Source organism: Panthera tigris, chromosome A3, assembly GCF_018350195.1.
Source record: "Panthera tigris isolate Pti1 chromosome A3, P.tigris_Pti1_mat1.1, whole genome shotgun sequence".
Classification (NCBI taxonomy): domain Eukaryota; kingdom Metazoa; phylum Chordata; class Mammalia; order Carnivora; family Felidae; genus Panthera; species Panthera tigris.
The window spans coordinates 113066428-113084656 of NC_056662.1; the positions used below are offsets into that span (position 1 = coordinate 113066428).

General features: G+C 34.4%; 1 protein-coding gene and 1 pseudogene across 9 annotated transcripts in view; one reads left to right on the forward strand and one right to left on the reverse strand.

Moving 5' to 3' along the window:
• Positions 1 to 18229, reverse strand: part of BIRC6 (baculoviral IAP repeat containing 6) — a 223543-nt gene that overhangs the window by 41177 nt on the left and 164137 nt on the right. The gene's annotated exons all lie outside the window — the stretch shown is intronic.
• On the forward strand, positions 3623 to 3823 carry LOC122237550 (annotated as a pseudogene).

The window sequence follows — 18229 nt, forward strand, 5'->3', positions numbered from 1 at the left end:
CCCTCCAATGTTTTCTTAACAGCACATGTATCGAAGAATAAATGCCCCACTCTAAGAACATATACCACATCTACAATTTTTATAAGTTGTTTTGCTAGGTTTTGTAGTTTTCTTCCAACTGGAATTTACTTTTGTGATCATGTGAGATAAAGACTTTAACTAACAGGGGCACCTACGTGGTACAGTCGGTTAAGCGGCTGACTCATTTTAGCTCAGGTCATGATCTCATGGTTTGTGAGACTGAGCCCTGTATACGGGGCTTTGCACTGACAGTGCAAACCGTAACTGTTTTTTTTAAGTGTGTGTATTTATTTTGAGAGAGAGAGAGAGAGAGAATGCCTGCAGATACCCTAACAACTTTTTTCCCATCCCAGTTACTGAATAAAGTTATGCCATAAATATTCACTGAAAACATGCTGCTTGACAGGCTGAGAATACAGCAGTGAAGAAAATAAACAAAAATCCCTGCTCTCATGTAGCTTACGTTCTATGTAGAGGGTAAATGAGTAAAAAAATTTTTTCAGATGCTAACAGGGACTCTGACTGCTACACACACAAAGACTGAAACCGGGAAGGAGAAGTGGAGGAGTACCTACTGGAGGCAGAAATTGCTTCACTGCCCACAGACCTATACTGAGATTAGAGTATGGGGAGATGCGGCTTAGGAATTCTCAACTCTATAAAATCAGTTGTGACGGTCTGATGACAAACAGGGAGGCTCTTCAGAGTGATGGAGGAGTCAGTCCTCGTTCCACACCTTCCGATGGTGATGCAGAGGACAGAGGGAGGAAAGTAGGACTGCTCATTCTGGCCTTCCTTTGAAATTTTACTCTCCATCTTAATCATACACAAAATTTCCATACATACTTGGTTAGGTTTAAAGCCTTTTTTCCAACCTATGACCTAATGTTACAGCTTACTACAATTTTATGGTATAACATAGTACACTCCAGTTTTCAAGGAAATCCAAGTTAAAACCCAAAGTTACTAATCAATAGGCATAAAATACAACATTAATTCTTGTGGGGATATGAGAAAGCCAGACTTCCATAAACAGATATATATGCAACCTGATAACCAATCTGGCACTATTTAATGCCCATATTCTATGACTTAGCAATACCATTTGTTACTATACGCCTATAAAACAAGGGTGACTAATATAATACTGTTTTTACAGCATACAATACTGAAAGTAGGAAGCACCCTAAGAGCAATAAAGGACTAAACACACAATAATATCTAAATGATTGTATCCTATGTAGAATTTGAAAAGAATATAGATCTCCTATACCCATACTTGAGTGAAATAAGTTGTAAAATAATACATAAAGATGACATTAATGTAAAAAGAAACTCAAATATATTTGCTTTTTTATAGCTGGGAAACTACATAGGAATACTTAGAGGAAAAAGATGAATTTCTAAACATAAATGTTATACACATGAGTAACATCTCACACCGATTATCCTGACAAATCGTAAAACATTGCTGATAAGGCTACAGTCTACTTTGACCATTTCTCTCCTTGTCCACTCATTCACCAGGCATATCACTTTGGTATACATACATCTAATCCTTTTTCTACACGATATTCTGTGTGTGTATAACTTTTAGGAAAAGGAACTACAGTCCTCATTGTGTGTATGAGAAGCTAAGATTTAATAACATGTACAATCAGCTGAATAGAAAATAGCAAGAACAATGACATTGAGGTACATTTAACTCTAGAGCTTTTTCATTATACTGTGATGCCTCCTGTGTTGTTCAATAGGGTAACCACCGGCCACACATGGCTATTTAACTTTAATTAAAATGGAAAGAATTAAAAATTCTGTCCTTAACTGTACTAGCCACATTTTAAGTGATCAACATTCACATGACTCCATATTGGACAACAGAATGTTTCCATCAGAGTGAAACATATAGAATGTTTCCATCATAGTGAAAAATTCTCTCAGATAATACCTTCTTCAAATGCCAAAGTCCTTATATTATGCTTACCTACATAAGCCATGAAAAATATGCGGGTATGGGCTCTACCCAAAGAGATGAGTCTTTCTCTGCGAGTTGTAGATATTATATAGAGTGAAAGAAATAATCTCTAGATTACATTTAAAACAGCATGAATACTTTGTTTCAGGTTTATTTAAAAACCAGTGATACATACATGTACTGGATATACTTATATAGTTAGATACAGAATACTGATAATATTAATTAACAGTACTTTCACCTAGAAAGAAGAACTAGGGTTGGGGGGGGGGGCAATATCAGGGTGAATTACTTTTCATCATATACCAGTTTGAACTATTTTATAATGGTTTATCAGAGTATCCGTCATGCAGTAAATATTTTATTGACAAAAGGAGATAATTTAGTAATTACTAGGTCATAAAACTTGATAACACATAGATGATTTAAAGAACTTAAGATATATAAACACTTCAGCTATGATCTTGTCACAGAATAAGCAACAGACAATATATATTATTTCTAGTTTAAAAATTATTCTGACCTCTGTATAAGAAAGAAAATACTTATTATTTTAGACAGTGTGTTCATTAAGGGATAGAATTTTGTTTTCCAATGTTATTATGTATACTTATAGACTTTGCTCAGAATTTGGTGTTTTTCCTTACTGTCTTTTAAATAAAATTTTATGAATGCAATTTATGCTCCACATTACATTACCTCCAGGTAATTCATCCTCCATTGCTATGCAACATTCTACTGTTGGAAAAATTAAATCTAATACAACAAAGCATGGCTTTTTCTAAGTAATTAGTAACATATAATCTCACATTACAGAAGCAGTAAACTAAATTATATACCAAATCACATCACACTGAAATGACTCCAAACAGTAAAGTGACAGGAGATTATCATATATCCACAAAACTGTCTTAGAGGTTTAATAACAAGACACTTAGCCAGGTTAATCAACACGAATGAAAATAAACACCAATTTTGTTCTTAAAATAATTGAGGCAATATTGTGTTTTTATTAAAAGAAAACAACCCTACTGAACTAAACCTAAAATGTTCTGAAATATAAACTATTTGATCCAAAGAATGTAAAGAAATAATTTGACAAAGGAAATTTTAAAATGAAAAAGCACATTTCCAAACGGTGTAACAGTAACTCCTCACAGATCAATTTTTAAGAATAAAGGTATAAGTTACAGTACACTGATTGCTAATCCCCAAATGAAAATAGCAATTATAAACAGTGTACTCATTTTCCTTTCTAAAATTGGAATATAAATAAATAATACAGGAAATGACTCTGATTGCATTATCAACAATTCACTGAAACCACAAACTAATTCTAGAAGTAATCCCTCTCTAAAGGTGGTGATGGCTGCACCTATCTGTGAATATGTCAAAACTCATCAAAAGTACACTTTAAGTGGGTGAATTGTACAGTAAGTGAATTATCCTCAATAGAACTGTTATGAAAAACTTCTTAATTACTTATTCACATACCATTTCCACTTTTTCCTTCTGGGGTATTTATTTTTTTCAATTGCTTTATAATACTGCTTTGTATAGAAAAGAAAAAGTTTTATGAACATTTTCCCTAATATGTCATCTTAGTTTTCAAATATATGAAGAGACATCGCTTCTCGGCCTTTTGGCTAAGATCAAGTGTAGTATCTGTTCTTATCAGTTCAAATATATGAAGAGAGAGACACAAATGTGACTTATACAGCTTCTTTCGTCTCAGAGCCAGCAAAAGAAATGAAGCTTAAGCTTATCTTCCATCTTCCGCTAAAATTCTGAATAGCTTCCATTTCTACACTTAAGTACTGGACACATTAGAATTTACACTGATATAAATATGGCCAGTTATCCAAAGATTTCCAATTGTGCTATTTTATAAACTCATTTAATGAAGTACAGCACACAGTGTTTTATTCTTCCCAGCCTGCTTCCTTGTAACATTCAAAGAGAAAAAGAAGAGTATAAATTACGACAAAAACCCCAGTAACTTATTTTGTGGGTACCAACCAATTCTAAAATTTATACAGAAAGGCAAAATACTCAAAATAGCCAGTATAATACTTAAAAAGAAGTCAAAGAGCTGCTAAAAGCAGACTTTAAGAGTCACTATAAATTTAATGATAATCAAGATAATGTAGTATTGGCAAAATAACAAATAGATCAATGGAACAAAAAATTTAACAAAAATCTGTACATGAAGATTTACAGCAGCTTTATTCATAACTGCCAAGACCTGGAAACAACCAAGATGTCTTTCAAAAGGTGAACTGTTAAATTGTTGACTATCCAAGCTTTCAAGTCACAAAATGACATGGAGGAAACTCAAATACATGTTGCTCAGCGAAAGAATTACTCAGTGAAAGCCAATTTGACAAGGTTATATACTGTATAATTCCAACTATATGACATTTTGGAAAAGGAAAAACTGGAGCCTGTAAAAAAGTTACCAGAGGTTTTGGGGGATGAGGGACAGTCTGGGATGAATGGGGGGAACAGAGGGAGTTTCTTAGGGAAGTGAGTGGAATCTACTTTGTGTGATACTATAATGGTGGAATGCAGGACACTATGCATTTGTCAAAATCCACAGAAATGTCCAAGAGAGAGTGAACACTAATGTAAACTACTGACTTTAGTTAAAAACAATGTATCATTATTATTCCATCAATTGTAACATGTACCACACTAATGCAAGATAGAAGTAACAGAGGATACTGAGTAGAAGAGAGAAGGAATATACAGAACTCAATGTTTATGTAAAGCTGTACAACTGCTTTAAAAAGCACGGTGCACATGCGCGTACACACACACACATTTTTTTGGCTTATACATTTTAAGGAGAGAGTGTGTGCATACGCCAGGGCAGGACAGAGAAAGAGGGAAAGACAGAATTCCAAGCAGACTCCATGCTGTCATTGCTGAGTTTGATACGGGGCTCAAACTCAAGAAGCATGAGATCATGACCTGAACTGAAATCCAGAGTTGGTCACTTAACCAAGTGAGCCATCCAGGAGCACCCCAAAATAAAGTAAATTAGTTTAAAAAACAAACTACAAAAAAACCATAGTATTTTATACAAGAATATAACTAATCCAAGACACAATGATTGAAAAAAAATGCTTTTTAATGTTTATTTTTGAGAGAGAGAGAGAGTGAGAGAGCAAGTGAGCATGAGTGGAGGAGAGGCAGAGAGAGAGGAAGACACAGAATCTGAAGCAGGCTCAGCTCTGAGCTGTCAGCACAGAGCCTGACGTGAAGCTCGAACTCACAAACTGCGAGATCACGACCTAGGCTGAAGTCAGACGCTTAACCAACTGAGCCACCTAGGCACCCCAGGACACAATGATTTTTTTAAATAATAATTATTAAATGGTTATAAGTTACAAAAAAAACAGGAAAAACCACAAAATAAGAAACCACCTGTCCATTATAAGAATAATGCCGAGGCCAGCTCAGCATGCTAAAACTCAATAAAAAGCAGTCGGGAAAAAAGATATGACAAATTTGCAAGCACATGTATGACTGCTAATTAAAATTTTTTTAAATCTAAAAATAAATGGGAATAGAGAAAATAAAACAGCTCTTTTAAATAAATGAAACATGGTATTTCCTTTTATTCAAATGACATTTCATTCAATTAAGTTAGCAGTGGGAAGGGACAACTGAGAATCTTAAGTTATGAAAATAAAATATATTCTCTTCAAATGAGAAATGGAAGCAAAAGCTGTGGAGACAAGGTAATAAGCAACGGACAATGAGATTGAGAATCGTCTTAACAGTGTGAGACATAAAACTGTGGGTCCGATTTACAAAGAACTTTAACTAAATTTCATTACTGTATCACTTCTTATGTATTTTGCTCTTAAAATGTCAAGTTTTTGTATGTTTGCTTTTTTCCTGATAATAATTAGTTACATAAACAAGTGCGTTAATTTTAATGTCAAATTCTAAGAGATATTAACATATCTGGCAATCTACACTTATGTCTGGAACTTAGAACATGGTTATTAATTAATAACTCATTTTGTATTATTTGTGTTTTTTAAAAAAAGATTTATTTCTGAATATGGCCAGAGAGGAGAAAATTAAGGAAAAGCTAATTTATGTTCATGTTTTTTTGGTATGCACTTTTAAAACTAACATGGATGGATAGTCAGTGAACAAAGGAGTCAATAAATGTAACAAACTCTTAATGAAAACTTTCTTGTTAAAATACAAAACAAAGCAGGGCGCCTGGGTGGCTCAGTCGGTTTAAGTATCCGACTTCGACTCAGGTCATGATCTCACAGTTCGTGAATTCCAGCCCTGCATCAGGTGAGCTCAAGCCCCACTCCAGGCTCCAGACTCTCTCTCAGTCTCTCTCTGAACTTTGCGGGATTCTCTCTCTCTCTCTCTCTCTCTCTCTCTCCCTCTCTCCCTCTCTGCCTCTTGCTTACTCGTATGCTTTGTCTCTCAAAAATAAATGAATAAATTAAAAAATAAAGTAAAATGAAAAAAATAAAATTAAAATTAAAAAAATTAAAAAAATTTACTTAAAAAACTATAACACAAAGCTATAACACAAAAACTATAACACAAAACTATAACACAAAACTATAACACAAGATGTTTCCATCTTGAATTCTTTAGTCCCATTTCTGTCAATAAGAGCTTCATCAGAAAACCTTAGATTATCTTTATACTTTGCTCCTTTTTACCTGCATACTTCACTGTTACTAAAGGATTAAATATGACCAGCTGACAAAGAAAGAGCAGGGGCACAACGCTGTTATGCAACACCATGTCTGCAACAGTGGCTTACAGCTCCATCATTATTCATAAAGTGCCAAGTGCATGTTCAATGTTACTGCTTATTACTAAACAAAGTCACTATCCTTCTGATGCTCGGAAGTTCCCTGGTTGCTGAATTATGCAATGCTTGAAAAGTACCTTGGAGTTAACAACTACAGATAGAGGTGTGTGACATTACTATAATTATTCCGGTAAGAGACATTTTCTAATTTGAAGGTAGTAACTAGTACAAGATATAAAAACAGAATTCTCATTTTCTGTATTTGAAATTACATTTCAACACAGAAAAGGATGTTCAAATAGCTGAAAAGAAACAGAAGAGTTTTAAGATTCATCAGACAGAAAATTCATAAGTAGTCACCATTTTTGTGAAGCACCATTCAGCATGTATAAAAGCCAAAAGAAACATCGAACACATTTACCATTTGATTACTACTAGTAGAGGCTATCACTTTATACCAAACAGTTACAGTGAAATTTACATGGATTACTACTGGAGAAGACCTCTCCCCCTGGATACAATGAAAACATCTGTCATCTTGAGTATGAAGCCTGTCCAGGCTCTGCTCACTTTTCTTTCCTTGAGTACAAGCAGAAGCTCTCCACGAAGAGAAAAAATCCATTCATCACCACTGTGGACTATGCAGGATATCTGATAATATTTTATTCCTGATGCAATGTAGAGTAAGGAACACATCTCTTTTTATTATTTTAAAAATCTGACATTTAGTACCTTCATTATTTTAGGCTAAAATATGCAGTGATTATATACACATATCAGGCCAACTGACTGCAATTCACATGTATGTCAGCTTAGCTAGATATAGATAGAATATCTGAAAATAAAATTTAGAGTTACTAAATATAGAACATATATAAACGGCAGATCTAATGTTTACCTTTCAATTATATTTTCTTATCCTATTGAACTGTTGATAATAGATTAGAAGTTCTACTAAAATATATTCATTTTCTATCATTTTCCATCATGTTAACAGAATAAAATAGAAATGCACCCTGAAAAATTATGCAAAGATAACAAGTATAGTAAATTTATTTACTATTTCTGTACATGTTGGAAGGAATCTTTCCTAGAGGTTTCACAATTTTCTTTTTTTCTAGACCAAGAGATGTTCTGGGAAAATGAGTACTTTTGTCATCATTACAGCAGAAGATGTTAAGAAGCAAGAAAAGAAAGAAGAAAAAGAAGAGCCTATCTCGGCCATATTAAGCATCATGGGACAGTAGTTCATCCTTTGGTAATTGTTCTTGTTTTATTTCTATACCACACTCTGATGATCTTTTTCATGGGGCTGCATTCAAGACCAAAGCCAGCTCTAATAAGAATGATTTCTAAGAATATCCTTTAAAAGTCCATTTCCAGAGAACTCTGACACACATTCCAGGGTAAATGCCTTGTTCTAAGCGTGGCGATGACTACGGACGACCAAGATTTACTGCCAGAAAACATACATGACCTGGCAATATAAACAAGACACAAAAGCAAAAATGCCATAGACATTTTTTTCTCAACGTACATGTTGAATATATTGTTTATAATCAAATTGCATTTAAATATGTTTTCTTTAAGCTCCTACCTATCTACCTAATATAGGAAAGGGAAATTTAGTCAGCATGGAAAGTAAGACCAACAAAATGTAAAGCAAAATAAAGATTTAGTCAGCATTAATAAACACAATATTTTCAAAATCACTATCTTCCTCTGGATTTATATTTAATATCCCAAAAGAAATGCATACTTTAAAATGATTTTTTGGTAGTTAAGCAATTCTAACTGTAAGATTACATAGAAAATGAACACTATGTAAGAAAAGTATCTTGTTTTTTTCTGATGAGTCATCAGCACATGCTGAGTTTATTTCCCTGATGAATTTCAGTAAAAACAAAAATAAAATAGACACCTAAAATGTGCAAAAACTTCAACTCAATTGAATAAAACATTTGTTTACAGAATGTTAATTTAAGTGAACTCAAAACTAATGTGAAAGCTAAATACATTCATTATTCAAATATTTAATTTTATTTAACATTTTTTTAAATGCTTATTTTTGAGAGAGAGTGCAAGCTAGAGAGAGGCAAAGAGAGAGAAGCGGACAGAGGACCCGACGCAGTCTCTGTGCTGACAGCAGACAGCCCAATGCAGGGCTCCAACTCACAAACTATGAGATCATGACCTGAGGCAAAGTCTGATGCTCAATCAAATGAGCCGCCCAGGTGTCTCTCAAATATTTAATTTTCAATTAAGGAATTTATCCATTTACTTTGCCTAATCTGACACATAAAATCATCCTATATATTTCAAGGAAATATCATACAGAAAGAATCAGAGATCTTTAAATTATTTCTCTGTAAATTATAAATCCTTTTAGTAATTAAATACTAAATTTTATCTATAATTATTTGCAATTTTTTTTTAATTTTTTATTTATTTATTTATTTTTGGGACAGAGAGAGACAGAGCATGAACGGGGGAGGGGCAGAGAGAGAGGGAGACACAGAATCAGAAACAGGCTCCAGGCTCCGAGCCATCAGCCCAGAGCCTGACGCGGGGCTCGAACTCACGGACCGCGAGATCGTGACCTGGCTGAAGTCGGACGCTTAACCGACTGCGCCACCCAGGCGCCCCTATAATTATTTGCAATTAATAACCATACAAAGTAATGTGGGTAATGTTAATATCTTAAAAGACAATCACTGGGAATGCAAGCTGGTGCAGCCACTCTGGAAAACAGTATGGAGGTTCCTCAAAAACTAAAAAAAGAACTACCCTATGACCCAGCAATTGCACTACTAGGCATTTATACACAGGATACAGGTGTGCTATTTTGAAGGGACACATGCACCCCCATGTTTATAGCAGCACTATCAACAACACCCAAAGTATGGAAAGAGCCCAAATGTCCATCGATGGATGAATGGATAGAGAAGATGTGGTGTGTATACACACACACACACACACACACACACTGGAGTATTACTGGGCAATCAAAAAGAAGGAAATCTTGCCATTTGCAACTACATGGATGGAACTGGAGGGTATTATGCTAAGTGAAATTAGTCAGAGAAAGACAAAAATCATATGACTTCACTCATATGAGGACTTTAAGAGACAAAACAGATGAACATAAGGGAAGGGAAACAAAAATAATATAAAAACAGGGAGGGGGACAATACAGAAGAGACTCATAAATATCGAGAACAAACTGAGGGTTACTGGAGGGGTGGTGGGAGGGGGGATGGGCTAAATGGGTAAGGGGTATTAAAGAATCTATTCCTGAAATCATTGTTTCACTATATGCTAACTAATTTGGATCTAAATTTTAAAAAATAAAAAATAAAATAAAAAAAAGAATTTTATATTGATACATATTAAAATGATAATATTTGGGATACATTGGGTTAAATAGGATACATTAAAAAATAAAAAAATAAAATAAAAAAGATAATTACATAACAAATATATTATGCTTGGCAAACTAATTACATTTTTTTAGTAGTGATCTGGTAATTTGACTTTTACAGTTAAAATCCTTCCCAACTAAAACTATATTTTCTCCTGTAAAAGATCGAGTTGTAGAAATTATATTTGAGCAAAACATAGTTAAAAACAAATGCTGAGGGGGCACCTGGGTGGCTCAGTCAGGCATACGACTTTGGCTCAAGTCACAATCTCGCGGTTCATTGATTCGAGCCCCGAACCAGGCTCTGTGCTGGTAGCTCAGAGCCTGGAGCCTGCTCTGGAATTTGTGTCTCCCTATCTCTCTCTGCCCTTCCCCTGTTCATGCTCTGTCTCTCTGTCTCTCAAAAATAAATAAATGTTGGGAAGCCTGGGTGGCTCAGTTGGTTAAGCGTCCGACTTTGGCTGAGGTCATGACCTCACGGTTCGTAGGATTGAGCCCCGCATCAGGCTCTGTGTTGACAGCCTGGAGCCTGCTTTGGATTCTGTGTCTCCCTCTCTCTCTCTGCCCTTCTCCCTTTCGTGCTCTCTCTCTCAAAAAATAAATACACGTTAGAAAAATTTTTTTAAATACATAAATGTTAACAAAACAAAACAAAATGCTGAAATAAACACTGGGTACAGTAAAGTAAGAGAAAGAATTTTTTCACCCAGAATTCTCACTAAAATGTAACTCAATAAATAAACCGAAAACTATTCTTTGATATTACTGCATATTTATAAACAAAACATGCCTTTGCAATCAAGATGCTTGCAAATGAGGGGCACCTGGTGGCTCAGTAGATTAAGTGTCCGACTCTTGATTTCAGCTCAGGTCATGATCTCATGGTTTGTGAGACAACCTCATGATGGGAGCTCTGTCAGCACAGAGCCTGCTTGGGATTGATATTCTCATTCTCTCTCTCTCTGTCTCTCTCTCTCTCTCTCCCCAAAGCCCCCTACCGTCCCTTCCCTGTTCTTGCACGCATGTGCTTGCTCTAATAAACTTAAAAAAATATTTTTTTAGAAAGTTACTTGCAAATGAAAATTACTAAAAGGGTATCTTAAGTGAGCACACAGCATGAAGACTATTTGTCCATTAACAAACAATTAGAAGGTGTTTTACTGCATAGCTATGAATTTGATATAAGTAACACTATCATATATAAGTGCTATAACAGAAACATCAATGGACTTCATACAAATACTTTGATAAAAGTAACTTTTGCATATAATAATTCATACACAATATTTCCTCTCCCTTGCAGTTTTCCAATTATTTAATTTATTGAATTCATACTCCTCAACTGAGCCTTAGCCAACAAATTATTTTGGGGATTCATGTCAACCCTAGAAATGCTGAATGCTGGCTTAAGTCGGCAGTTAAGCCAGCCAGTAGACAAAAAGAATGAAATACAGAGAAACCCACATCAAAGTATCAAAGATTTTTGGCATAGGATCAAAGTATGTATGTTTCTTACACAAGTCAGGAAGGGCTCTACCCAGCTGGAAGGGCATTCTGCTGGGGAAATATGTATGTATATGATATATTTTATAGTTTCTCAATGTAAACCTAATTAATTTGATTGTTTTAGTCAATTCCTTTTTTATGGCGTCTTTAAAAAAAGTATTCTAAATTTGTTATATAAACATCCAGTTTGTGTAATATTGAATTAGGTAATGGCAATAGAGGCATAAATAAATTTGGAAACAAACACAACTTTTAACAGGTTTACAATTTAACTATTGAGAACAGAAATATACATATACAAGTTGAGTTGTTTATAAAAGAACTAGAGAGTTATGTTTAATTGGCAAGTGGTTAGGTGGATTCATTAAGAAAGTTTATACTATAACAGCACTACAACGTGAGAAGTGAAAATATAAGCATTAGGTACACTGGCAACTAACAGGAAGGAAGGATCGCTTTACTGTGGTTGATCAAGTAAGGTATCTCTGCAGTGTTGCAGATATTTTATCCTTACAAACCGGTACAAATCAAATCAGTTGGGAATCCATTTAAAGTTTAATTAAAGCAACCCCATCTCCCCCTTTACAATTACCAGTACAATTATTTAACAGAGAGAGTGATGTATTCTACACCAAAGATATTTGCATATAGGATGCCTCTGACAAAGATGAGAATTCCAGATAAAGGGAACTAACATTTGTTGATGAACGCTTATGTGCAAGACACACTGAGTGGACACTAACATGATCAAAATCTTGGCATTCTGTACTCTTTTACCAAGAATGAAATGGTAGAGGGGTGCTTGCGTGGCTCATTCAGTTAAGTGTCTGACTTCGGCTCAGGTCATGATCTTGCGGCTCGGGAGTTCGAGCCCTGCGTTGGGCTCTGTGCTGTCAGCTCAGCCTGGAGCCTGCTTCAGATTCTGTGTCTCCCTCTCTCTCTGCCCTTCCTCTACTTGCATACACTCTCTTTCTCTCAAAAAATAAGCAAACATTAGAAAAAATTAAAAGAAAAAAAAAGAATGAAATGGTAGACAGGTCCTGAAAGTATCTTGTTTTTGTAGAAAATAGATACACTAAATATAGGCAAGCATTCCAGATTTTATTTTGTACTCCTCAGCTAATTTTCAAGAAAACTAGGGCCATATTATAACAGTTTGGGATTAAAAACCAAATGGCATACAATTCTACTTAGCAGAAGTATCTTAAAATTTTTACCCCTTTCTGACAGACTGTTTATTAAAAGAGTGCAAAGAAATGGGATACACAACTCAAAAGCTTCAAGTAAACTATTACAAAGAAAACTGTAAGTAAGGATATAAAGTTAAGTATTATGTGTCATAATGGCTCAATAATTTCTATTTATTTGTTCTCAGGCAAGTTGTATCAACAAAGTAACTTTTTACGAATGATAAAATTGCATACTTTCTATTGATAAACTATTATCTTTTCTCGGTACAACACTAATGTAATATTCAAGCTCTTAAAGAACAATAGGCCCTCCTGAATTTACTGCCCTGAAGACCAGAAAGATGGATGGGGAAAAAAGGAAAGAAAAAAAAAGGAAAGATGGGTACACTTCCAATTGTACATTTACTTTGAATTAACTTTATAGTAATAACTTTGGGTTTTAAAAATATGGTCATATTTAAATTAAGACATTTGCTATAACAAGAAAATTAACTTTATTTTCAACTAGTATACTCATGAGATTAAACTTAAATCCTCACTTTCTGAGAAATATAACAAAAGATAAGACACGATAAGAACCTCAACACATAACTCCAGTGTGAGGAAAATCAGATACTTTAATACAGCTTACACTAATGGGTTTTGTTCCACTATAGGTAGTTATGGAACCAGCAAACCAACGCTGTGAAAATGACAAAATTTTCGTATTAGTATATACCATCACTTAGCTAAGACAAACAGCCAAACTGGTACCTTATAATGTTCCCAAAAGAAAGTCCTGTACTTGTTTTCTCATTTCTACCTTCTTCTAACCTATCATGTTTATTCATTTCTCTTTTCCATACTGAAAAATCCACTTATGGCTTTCCTTCAGATTTGAAAATTTTTGAGTTTGGTAATAGCCAGATTACTGCTAAAGAGTTAAACCCGGGCAACTGACTAAATGTCTCTGGATTTCATTTTTCTCATTTGTCCCTTCCTAGTCTGTATATTGGCAGGGAATGAACAGGAAAACTCAAGTTTCCCTTTCTGAAATTGTATTTACCTCCATGCTATGAAACCAGCACTAAAATGGTACAGATTTTATAATACTGATAAAGGATTTTTTTTTTTTTTAACAGAGAGAGAAAAAAGAGTATGAGCAGGAGAGGGATGGGGGAGGGGGGAGGAAAAGGGGGGAGGGAGGGAGGGAGACAGAGAGAGAATATGAATCTTAAGCAGGCTTAACGCTCAGTGCAGAGCCTGATGTAGGGCTAAACCCTATGACCCTGGGATCATGACCTGAGCTAAAGTGAAGAGTCAGATGTATAACCAATGGAGCCACCCAGGCATCCCTGATAAAGGCTTTTGTTCCATTACATAAATGGCAAGTAAGTTAATATTCTCAGTGATGTTTTCTGAAAATAGGAGAATGTCATTTCCCAAAATGGTATCAAGATGAGGTGAGGGTGAGGTACCCTAAAGGAACATTCTACATTCATACTTTTTTTTTTTAAACCAAATATTGCTAGCAATGAAACAGGATCTCCATCTAGTGGCCAGTAGGGTAACTGCATGCTTACTGAATAGCATAGTTAACCGTGGCTTGAGGAAAAAAATCCTTGTTTACAAGGCAGCTTTCAAAATAACATGGCTATAACAAATAGAATGTTGACAAAGAAAAGTTAAAATGAACACATTCTTTATACAAGGATTTTCCTATCTACCTAACTACTTTCTCTAACGGTTTTTACCATTCCTATGAAAACTGATACTTGAGTTCAAACATGTAATTCACTTATTTGTTTCAATTACCCACCTTCAGCTCTGGCTTCAAATTTACTGTTTTATAATTTTTCCAGCAACTCTCTTGGTTACATACTAAGCTTACTGAATTAAATTCTTTCAAGAAAAATTTAAAAATACATACACAATACTGTTTTGATACATATAGTTGGCCAACAGAGAGGTATATTACTGGGTTAATCTAATGTACAAAAGCAAGTAAGAACACTAATATATTTATTTTATTAGCATAAAAAGAACTATTATTTAAGCTTCAAATATACATATCTATTTTAAATAACTGAAACCATCCCATAATATCTGAGAAATCTGATCACCAAACCAAACACTTCAAAAATTTTGCCATTCTTTCACTTATAAACAGGCTTCTACTTTTTGTGCCCCACCCATTTTCAGGCCAACAGAGAAAGACCAATATATGAAAAGTGTATAGTAACAAAACTACTATTAGGTTACTAAAAATTCCTCCTGGGGGGAGCCTAGGTGGCTCACTCAGTTAAGCATCTGACTTCAGCTCAGGTAATAATCTCACGGTTCATGAGTTTGAGCCCTGCATCAGGCTCTGCACTGCCGGCTCAGAGCCTGGAGCCTGCTTTGGATTCTCTGTCTCCCTCTCCCTCTCCCTCCCCGTGTCTCTCTCCACCCACCCCCCTGCTTTCATACACACGTGTGCGCGTGCTTGCTCGCTCTCTCTCTCAAAAATAAATAAAACACTAAACATACACATTCATAAGCGTATCCAGTAATTTTTAAATTTTACAAATCAATATAAAAATAACACACTGGATAAATAATACAAAGCCATATTATGCTACAAGTTAAAGTGTTGTTTGAGAATCACTTATTGTAAATATAACAGATGTAATGACTAAACATAATCAGTACCTATCTCTGGAGAATGGGATCATTGTCTCAGTTACAGAACTGTTAGAAGGTCAGTAACGGAAAAAAGGGTGTCCTTTTCTCCAAGGAATCAGTATGCACTCTTTATGCTGGTAATGATTTTACAACGGACAGTACTCTCTTTTCACCTGTGATGCAAAGATGTTCACAGCTAAAGTGAAGATCAATTATTATGTGCAATTTCTGTTTATCAGTATGGCTAGCATATTGTTATTCACTTAAAATTTTTGGCCAATTTTTAAACTTCCACCAAAATAAAACAGACTTACAGATAACCTGCTACATAACAAGCCTTCTAATATGAGAACTTTAAGGCATTATTAAAAGACACAAGTAGACTCTGGTATTCATAGCACTCTTTAATAGTCATTAAGAAGAAAAGTTCAGAGATTTCAAAGTATCTAACTTATACATTAGGAGTCAGAAAAGAAGGACAAAAACGAGGTTGTAAAGGGGTAAGAAACCACATTCAATACTTAATGGCAGGCCAATGAAAGTACGGCATGAACTGCTGTATGTCTTGTCTTGCTCGCCTATTGTTTCCAAACATGTAACAGAAAGGAAATGTGTACTACTTTACCAGAGTTCTCAAGACAGCCTATTTCATTATGCTTGCTTGTGTTTTTGTATATTATCTGCTAGCGATGCAAGCAAACCATCCCTTGAATATAATGTCTCAAATGAAATTATTAGCACCTCTCCCACAAACACCAACAAATGGCCTGTAGTCTGTAAAAAATGTCAGTATTATGAAAGACAAAGCAAAGCTGGGAATGGTTTTTTACCCTATCCCACCACCCAAACTTGCCAATATTCTTTTTTTTTTTTTTTAAGTTTATTTATTTATTTTTGAGAGAGCAAGAGTGTGTGAGCAGGGGAGGAGCAGAGAGAGGGAGAGAGAATCCTAAGCAGGGCCCATGCTATCAGCACAGAGCCTAAGTGGCTTGAGCTCATGAGCCGTGAGATCACAACCTGAGCCAAAATTAAGAGTCTGTTGCTTCACTGACTGAGCCACCCAGGCATCCCACCAAAAATAATGTTCTATAGGCAAGTGACAAAACTGGAAATTGGACCAGGTAATCTGTTCAGATTTTAAAATGCTACTTAAAAACTAACATTTTAAGCAAAATTAATGATCATATAAATAACATATTTACTGATATAATACTAAGGTATTTTTTTCCTGAAAATCAATTCATATTTAGAATATTCTAAATGAGCATACTTTTCTCACAATCTAAAGATCAGAATATATCCCAAACGTGACAGTAATTTTCTCTGATCATTTAAAACATCATTTAAAAGGTGTATTACCAAATCATCTGATCTACTTAACTAAGTCACTTTATAGCAATTAATTGATCTTAAAGTATTATTCCAAAATCATTTTTGTTACCACATTCAAATATAAATGTACCAATTCCAGTTATACCAATGGACAAGGTACCAGGTTCGAGCACATAATTCTAAAAGTAGGGCTAAAACAAAATCATTTTATAGGGAAAGAGTAAGTCATAAAGGAAAGGTCAAATTCTGATCTGTCACATTAAACTTCTAAAATAGTTCCAAGATACAGCATCTAAGTCTCCGTAATTGCATATGGTTAACAAAATCACAGTTTATTTATTAACATATATACTTACCAGAAAGTGCACCTTACATGAATACATTACTTTAAACAGTAAAAGTAGATAATACTGGATTTCCTTTTTGACCCTGATCCATAAACATAAAAGCTCAGTATTATACAAAGACTGAATTATACAACAAGATAAATTTTAAAATTTTTGAGAGGATATACATTTTAAAAGTGAAAGGACTAATTAAATAATATTTTAATAATGTGGAAAGAGATAAAGAAAAACCTTATCCCACTCTCCTCAATTTCTCTACACAACCCAATGTTAAATTTCAGTACCAATATCTAAAATAGTTAAGTGTTTATACCTCTAAATATTTTACTTAATCAAAAAAATACACTGTGTACCTGATAACTACTTTTTAAAAAAGACCAATTTAATGTATCAAACATGTCAATGTAAAAGAAAACTCAATCTAAATAATGTATCATCTCAATATTTTTATGAAGTTTAAGGCAGATTAGAGAACTGTGTTTAGAAGCCCAATAATCTCCATAATGGTAGAAAATAGAGGCAGTTACCCCTTTACAAATACAAGTAGCTTTTCCATCTCTAACCGTGCATTAAAAAGATTTATTCCCATCATTTTCCTCACCTGTTCTTCCTTAATAATCTAAGCAGATGTGTAAATGTCTATTTTCATAACAATATGATTAAAGAAAGGCATAGATAAGAAGAACAGATACTAAAAGTTCCTGGTGAAAGGGAAGCGATGTTAATTAACTTGTTTTTCTTGGCACTATCTTTAAACAAAACACATCCTTCTATTATTATTTAGGAAAAGAATACGTTTCTCAGAAGATACTTTCATAACTACTTATGAAATAAACTAGTTTCAATGATCAGCTGCACACTGGCAAAGTAAGTACCCACAGTACTTTTATTAGTGAATTTATGAAATTAGTAGTCTTATTATCAAGTACCTATGGGACTAAAATAATTTATACATGTCTTGAAATTACCATCATCTGAAATTTTATAGTGTTT